General features: G+C 42.8%; 1 long non-coding RNA gene across 1 annotated transcript in view; it reads right to left on the bottom strand.

Annotated features, from left to right (window-relative positions):
- The window catches only part of LOC117071420, a 29091-nt gene extending 21074 nt beyond the window's left edge, over positions 1 to 8017 (bottom strand). Inside the window, exon 1 of the long non-coding RNA XR_004432289.1 lies at positions 7851 to 8017. This is a non-coding gene — a long non-coding RNA (uncharacterized LOC117071420). The remainder of the gene's footprint in view (positions 1 to 7850) is intronic.
- Positions 8018 to 8432: the final 415 nt, after the last annotated feature.

Genomic DNA, 8432 nt, shown 5'->3' on the forward strand with positions numbered 1-8432 from the left:
AATCTAAACCTGACTCCCAAGCGGCACTCCACATACCACATCTCATGGGAACGGAGAAGTCCATTTGTTCTTAGTCACAGTTTCTCTATAGTCTTCTCTAGTTGCTGATCATCAAATGATGATTTAATGAAAGGAAGACATATTTAGATACTACAAACATCGTTTTTATCATTGTCAAGGACACATGGAAAAGGGTAGAAGTCTGAGTTTCTCAACTTGCATTTGGGTATGAGATTGGACTGTTGTGAGAATCACTTCTACAACAGGAGTCCTTAGAGACTTGGGGGCTTTGGATGGGCTTCAGCTGGGATTGCCATCCAGTCCATAGCCTCAGAGAAACATCACCCTACACCATCAGAGCAGAGGGGATGGACACTCAGTACAGTCGTTTTAGTAGTGAGACAGTAAAATACTATTTTGTATCATATTCTTGCAAGGATTGACTTTTTTAGATACACACTGAAGTTTTCTTTAACAAATGAACATTCCATTTACAAAAAGTATTATCAAATTAATAGCATAACAAGTTTTCAGGGGAGGTTTATTAGAGTCAAATATTTTAAAAGCTGTCATTTAAACAGAAGTAGTTGTTAAATTGAGGAGATAATTAGGTACCTGAAATTAATCAAAGTATGTTTTTAAAAATAAACTCTATATTTGACTCATTGCAAATACATTTCAGTCTTGTCCAAATTCCCTGTAATATATTTGAAACTGGCAATTTTGCAAGCAAATCTGCAAATAACCTTTGGCCATTAAAATCTTGCTCTGCCCTTACCATGGTGAATTCTACAAAAAATGTCCCCCAAGTTAAAATTTAAGCTATAAGATACGTGGCGTCTATAGACATTGACATATGATTTATGAAGCTGATAATGCTGCATTGAATACCTTTATGCTCAATTTCCTACTACTCTCCTCTTTCTTCCTGTATTTTTTTCTCTCTCTTTTTTGAATTGCCTTTTATACTATGATCATGCCAGCTTAGTGGCCTGGATGAATTTATAAAAGAGAATAACTAGATTGGTAACATTTTAGGAAAACTGGAATGAGTTGAGATTCATTTATTCAAAAAATATTTTTTGAGCACCTGTAACATGGTAGCTTAGGGGATGGGGCAGCGAGCAAAGACACTATATTGCAAAGTGGGAGAATGAGATGGTATACAGCAAAACAAACAAGCAAACAAAACCCCAAATGAAATAGATGATACATTGGGTGGGAATAAGTCCTATAAAGCAGAGAGCAGGGCAAAAGGACAAGGAGTGATGGGGGGAGCGGGAGGAGCCTGCTTGGCAGGTAGAGGTGAAAGAGAAAATTCCTCCCTTGCGTGGATGAATACTTTTGTGCTGTGTGCTCTTTGGCACCTGCATTTCTGTTTCATTTTTACTTTTTAAATACAATTTCAGTTTTGTAAGAGCTGAGGTGACAAATGAAACACAGGTTTCTGCTTAGTACCCAGACAATTCTACGGCAAAGGCAGAATGTCAGGTTTTTGTGCAAGCAGGAGAGATAGCAACCGTTCTCACTGACATTGAGCCAGCTAGACTCAATGATCACTGTCTCCCATCATCCCCAACCTGAAGGAAATCAGACCCCATCCAATATAGATTGTATTAATGATGGGGAATATTAAGGTCCATCCTTTCGTCGTCATCTCAGCTCATTGAATGCATATTTTCCCAACCCCATTGGTAAAATAGGCTCTGCCTAAATTATGGCTTAGAGTTATTTTTCTCTCTTGGCAGAGTAACCACTTTACAAATTCTTTTTGTTTTTGCTTTTGTTTTTGAGGCAGGGTCTTGCTCTGTCACCCAGGCTGGAGTGTAGTGGTACTATCAGGGCTCACTGCAGCCTTGGCCTCCTGGGCATAAGTGATCCTCCGAACTCAATCTGCATGAGTAGCTGGGACTACAGGCATGTGCCCACCATGGCCGGCTAATTTTTTGTAGAGATGGGATTTTGCTATGTTGCCCAGGCTGGTCTTGAACTTCTGAGGTCAAGAGATCCTCCCTCTTTGGCCTCCCAAAGTGCTAGGATTGGAGGCATACCTCACTATGCCTGGCCTAACGAATTTTTTATTCTCCTCTTTTCTCCACCTTTATAGAGCTTGCTGCTTCTATTCAAACGGCTTTCTCTTGTGTTCATAATTTCAACGAGGTATGATTTGATGTTAGTGTCACTAGGAGGAATAGGAGAAAAAACAAAACAAAACATGGCTCCAGTGATGTGCCAAGACCTGGGCTAGGTGTTTGCCAACTCTTGTTGTATTAGTTAACCCACATTAACAGCCACAGGAGTTAAAGAATACCTCTTTGTTCAATAATATTCCCAAGGTCACGGAGATAATGAACAGAGAGGATTCACCCTAGAGCCCCTAGAGTATGCTTGGCCTTTTAGTCCAGGGCTTCTTAAATATAGTTGCACATATGTAATGCTTTGGGCTGGTTTGTTAAACAATGCAGATTCCAAGGCTCCAGGTCCAAAAGAGTCTGGAAGTCTGAATCCCTAGGTGAGCCTGGGATTCTATAAAGTTAAAAAACCACATTCCTCCTTAGTAATTCCTGAGATCTGTCAAGTGTGAGAAATTTTGGTTCATGAAATATAAAGCCCAGAAGGAAAAGATATCCAAGACATACCTGGAGCTAGATCTTACATTCCTGATCAGGATATTTAATATGAAAACTGAAACTGCTCCCCATTTCTGCCTGACCCCAGCTTTACTTTTATTTTTTCCAAAGCACACTGGCTTCTGACATGTTGTGCTGTGGCTTGCTGTTTAGTCTGACTCCCCAGTCACAACGTAGGTTCCACTGTTGCAAGCATCTTTGTCTTCATGTGTTGCACTGATATCCCAAGCACCAAGAACCATGTCTGGCTCATGGTGGGACCTCAACAAACTATTGTTAAATTAATTAGAGTCTTCCTTGACTTTCAGTTTGAGCTATTTCCGTGGGGCACAGCTACCACTTCCCTCTTCCAACAAGGGTTCCTTTAGCTCTCCAGAATTAGATTTCAGTGGCTGCATCTCCCTTGTTGTCAGTTTCAGTCTAATGGTTGCTGTAAGTAATGTCATTTCCTGCAAAAAGCAGAAAGTGTGATGCTTAGAGACCTTGGTGCATGGGGCTCCTACTCCTCTGTCTCAACTCCCAAAGCCCTGGTGCTCATGTCTATTACTGGGTGATGATGCCAGTTGTGCTAAGGTCTCTCCCTACCTTGCCAGAATCTGAACACATAGAAATAAAGGGCATTGACGGCTGTTAGTGAGAGATGCTGATGGAGATGCTGGCAGTAAGCTAAGGTCAAAAGATAGCACTGTTTCATAGTCTCACAGACCTGACTTGAATCACACAGATGTCATATACCACCTGTATTATCCTTAACAAGTCTCTTTACCTCTCCAAGCTTCACTTTCCTCTGTTGTCAAAAGAAAATGTGTCTCTACCTCATAGAGCTATTTAAAAGGCTAAAGTAAAATAAGGTCTATAGAACTGGCTAATAAGTCAAAATAATCATTTTTGCATTCTCTGGACCACAAAAAGATAGTGACATGATGCAAAAAGTCATATGTCTTTATGTGCATACATGTATACATAATTTAGAATTTTATATGTGCATATAATTTAAAAGTGAACTCTGATGATTTAATTGAAAAGGGGAGATAAAATTCAATTGTAGATGGTCTACGGCTTGAAGCTACATCTCTGGTCCTTAAGGCATTTCCCAGCACACAGTAAATATTCAATAAAGGTGTGTTAAATAGCCAGCAAAGGTCCTCTTCCTAGGCCCAATGCAAGTGAGAGCAGTGGACACGACATAAAATCAAGAGTGAGCAAATGCAAGAGGTTCAGGATAAGCTCAACCTGTCACATAAGCTAGTGTCCTATGTCCCAATGCAAAGATTATAAATAGCCTCCCCTGCCCAGATCCAGTATAACCAGTACATGGCAATTAAAAGATAAAACCAGTGTCACCTTGGGTAGCATCAGTATAGACTGCTATCAGGAGGACCTCCAATAGTATTACCAGCTGCAATAAAAAAGCACTTCTTTGAATGCTTTTTCTACCTAATTGTCAAAACCGAATAATATTATCAGCTTTTTTATCCTTTGAGTATTTTTCTAATAAGAAAGCACGGAGATGCATTGCAAATAAAAGCAGAAGATTTGAGGATGCAAAGCAATCATGCAAAATGACTTTCATATCAGTTTGATAAGCAGCTGAAATTTAATAACTACATCTCTCCTATGGTGCTGGATGAAAGTTTAATACTTTCTGCTTTGGCTTCTTTCTTCTGCAAGATGCTTATTCAGAACTGTAGCTTCTCTTTTATAGTCAGGAAAATGAGAGGTGCAGTGGATTAATCAAAGCTCTGAGACGCTGGGCCCAGCCCTAGCCCAGGCCAAACCACAGTGTCTGAGAATCTAAACCTAGTCAAGCCCAAGGCTGTCCATGACCACTGGGGAAACAGGTAAAGATTTCCAAATAGCTCAAAATAGAGGTGAGATGTCAGTCACTGTGGAAATCACATACCTATTTACAGCTATGAAATAAATTTAACTCTCCAAAATATCTTTATTCTTTCTTTGGTTGAGGGTAAATTGTACAACAACAAAAAGAATAAAGAAAACCATTTGGAATTAACAAAAATTCCATATTTTAAAAAAGAACAAATCAAACCCAAGAATATGATAACTCTGTTACACACAGGAATGTCTTCTGCAGATCAGAGTGCATCTCGTAAAGAGTGGATGAGTGAATTCTTTAATACCTGATTGGTTTGCAATTTATAGCTGGAAGAGTTCTGAGATGGTACCAAGCTCAACCTCCTCATTTTAGACTTGGGGGAATTGAAATGTAGGAAGAATTTTGGTTGTCAAATTCACATGGCAAGTAACTGCATCAGCACAGGTCCGATGGCACTGGACATTTGTCTCATTAGGCCTGACAAGACCATCAGGATCCCAGGGGTCTCCCATTCCCCACGTTGTCTACACAACCTAGGCAGGAAATTTGTCCAGTGCTCCCAGCACCCAGCTGACAACAGCCACAGCTTTCAATGAACCCCTTTGAAAAGATATAAAACCTAAAAGGAGAGGGAGGAGCATTTGATTAGATGTTATCCAGACAGAATTGGGAGACCAGTTCAAAACCAGTGTTCTGTACTAATGGATCTTTCCAACTCTGCGTTCCAACGGGAGCCAAGAGGGGATGGGTCTCCCGGAGCGGGGAAGTCCTGGCCCTGTTAAAGGGCCAACCAAAATGGGGTTCCGCTGGCTTGCTCTTCTACTGCCCCCTACTGGGGATATTTTTACCAAGGAACGAAGTCGGCTGCTGCAAAGTTGTTTTTCACAATGGAGGCAACTAAAGTCAACAAGGGATTGTAACTCAGGAGTAGAAGGCAGAGATCATTTTCAAACACATAAGGCAATGCGAAAATGTGCATGAGCCTCCTAAAGGTTGAAGATGAATCTTGATAACGACTCACATTACCTCCTAGGCTAATGTGTCTGAAAAACAAAGGCACGTGGCTTTCTGCTATTTCTGTATGTATGCAAGTATGCAGATACATGCAGAATATTGTATATTTTTAAGATAGGTATAAACAGATAGTAATACAATGAAGGAACATCTGAGCCAGTCATCAGCTCTAACTGCAGCCTTTTAAAAGAAAATGTAACTCCAGATGTCGTCTTAAGAAAATGAATCAATTAGGCAAATGAGGAATTTCCTCATAAATCAGAGGATGAGAAGCGAAAGTCCAGTCCTTGCCCAGGGGAGGAAACAGAGATGAGGGCTGCCCGGAGGTTGCCATTTTTCATGGCCAGGTAACCGCGCAGCCTCCTGCTCTCCTGAAGTCGTGTTTACCTTACTGAATGCTGGTTTGATTTGGAAAGAGTGTTCTGAATGTTCCAACCTTTTTACCCTGAAGATAATAATGCCTCAGCCTTCAGAAGTGGGACCCAGTATAAGCTGGTGTCACTATTCATGAAATAATTGAGTTTACACAAAAAGTGATTTCAGTAATAGCTGCCTTTTTATAAGTATGTACATTTTATTTAAAATTACTGACTCAAAAGGCAAGGTAGAAAAAAAAATCACCTCCAACAACTTCCTGTAATTGCGAATTATTGTGAGGGAAACAGAAGGAAAAGATTTCGAAATTATGAGCCATTATGCTCAAGAGAGAGAGAGAGAGGGAGAGAGAGGGAGAGAGAGAGAGGCAGTGGGGGAAAAAAAAAGACAGCCTGGCTTCATGAAACACAGCTGACAAGCTCGACTAAATTACCCCCGGACCATTACAAAAATCACTTAATTGCCAAGCATTTTGTTAGGTCAATTGACTCTAATTGAAAAAATAACAAAAAGCTTATTATGCTGCAAATGCGGCCGTGGAAAATGAGTCTTCTGTTAGAAGGAAACAATAATTCTAAATTTCAGCTGCTGCTAACACTACAAAGTTCAGTGTTTCCTTCGGATAGAATCCGCAGTGGAGGAGAAAGTGAATATGCATCAATTGATTTTTTTCCTTTTAGCGCCCCCTCCCCGCCCCACTTCTTGCTCCTCCTGATCTTCTCCTTCCCCGCCTTGTCCTACCCCCACCCCCATCCCTGCCTTGTCCCCACGTGATTAGCAGGGATCCCCCCCACCCCCTTCCATCAGCAAATATACACCTCACTCCCAGCTCCCTCCTGATCTTCCTGCAAGAAAGGATTGGGAGACAAAGAGGGGGTCAGCAGTATGGGGCCCTGGGTTAGGAGAGATGTCCAGTATCTGCCCTTCCCAGCCCAGGCAGGATGCTGCAGCCTGGGTAAAACGCCTCCCCCACCATTTTCTTTCCATGAGCTGCTCTTTCTCTCTCCCCTCCTGGCTGTCGCCTTATCTCCTCCCCTCCCCTTTTAAATGCAGATAATAGAATAAGGCGAACAGCTTATGTCCGCAAAATTCCTCTGAAATTACCCCCTAACATGCACACCCAGAGCTGGCCTTGATTGACATCAAGTGCAGTAATTAAAAACCCCGCCAGCTGACATAGGTGAAGGTTTATTTATAATTACACATTTTTAGGATGGCTCGTCCAGGGTCGGTGCATTTAAAAAGATAAGTCAGCCACAGCTCTGTTAGTCCCCCAATTATAGATTTGAATGGTGGGAGTTTATAATGGTGGTGGGGGGATTCTGCTTTGCAAAAACACCGAATTATTTGTTCATAAAACCAGGAGGCCAGGGTAGGAAAGTCTGAGGGCAGAGCCTTTGTTTAGAAAGCTGTGGGAGAGAGAGTGTGTGTCTGTGTGTGTACCTGTGTGTGCCTGTGTGTGCATGGGTGTGTGCACCTGCACATGTATATGGGAGTGTGTGTGTCTATCTATGGGTGTGTGTGGGCCTGTGTGTGTATATGTGTGGGTCTGTGTGCATAGATGCATGCACCTGTGTGTATACATGTGTGTGCCTGCGTGCGCATGTGGGGGTATGGAAGGGGAGTCATGCAGTGAAGCAGAAAACCCCTCCCTTGCCCTGTGCATAAACACAGAGCTGTACTCACAAACCATTTCCCTGCTTGCTTTATCTCAATGTTAAAAATCATGCCCAGCTTCAAATCCAAGACGATCAGATCTGACATTCCCAGGAACCCACTTCCAGAGATGATTCCTCCGTGGGAGCCCAGGGAGCTGGGACAGGGGCTTCTGGGAAGACTGCATGGGCATAGAGTTCCTAGGAAGTGGAAACTGCTTGCACACAGCAGGGTGTCTGACACCCATGGGGCAGTGCCCAAAAGAAACAGCCAGCAGGTCCCCCTCCCCAACATCCGCTTCTCATTGTTGCCTTTTTTTAGAGCTTGGTATCACTTACCCAGAGGGGCAGAGCTGGCCATATCAGACTGTGCATCTCACGTGTGTGGTTTCTTGGGCCCCCCAGCTGGAGACAATGGCAGGAGTGGCCTTGGAGAGCCCCGAGTGTCACCTGGCGTCTTGGCAGGCAGCTGAACCTAGAAGTAAACTGAGCCAGGCCAGGAGCTACAGGTGTTAAAGGTACCAGAAAACAAGGCTCGAAAATCAGATATGAGAGAAAAGGGGAGCAACAGGAAGCCTTTGTATAGGGGGTGCCGCAGCATTTCAGACATGCCTGGCCAGGGGCCACAGGGCACAGGACTTGTCCAAGAAGGCAGGATTCAAAGCCCACTGCTGACCAGGGAGTCAAGAGCTGTGAAAGGGTCTGAGTGGGTCACCCAGGAAAAGTCCCTCTGCCCCAGAATGCTGCACAGAGAGATTGCCTGGAAGGAAGCAAGTCCTTCCGATTAAGTGGCAGAACCCTACTGAGAGAAATAAAAGTGAGGAATGGTGAATTCGGCACCACTTGCCAGACCAATGGGCTTCATCAATTAATCACAGCCAAATAATCACCACCTACATTAAAGAATAATACATGAAAAGG

The sequence above is a fragment of the Trachypithecus francoisi genome, unplaced genomic scaffold, assembly GCF_009764315.1.
Source record: "Trachypithecus francoisi isolate TF-2019V2 unplaced genomic scaffold, Tfra_2.0 Lachesis_group3, whole genome shotgun sequence".
Taxonomy (NCBI): Eukaryota; Metazoa; Chordata; class Mammalia; order Primates; family Cercopithecidae; genus Trachypithecus; species Trachypithecus francoisi.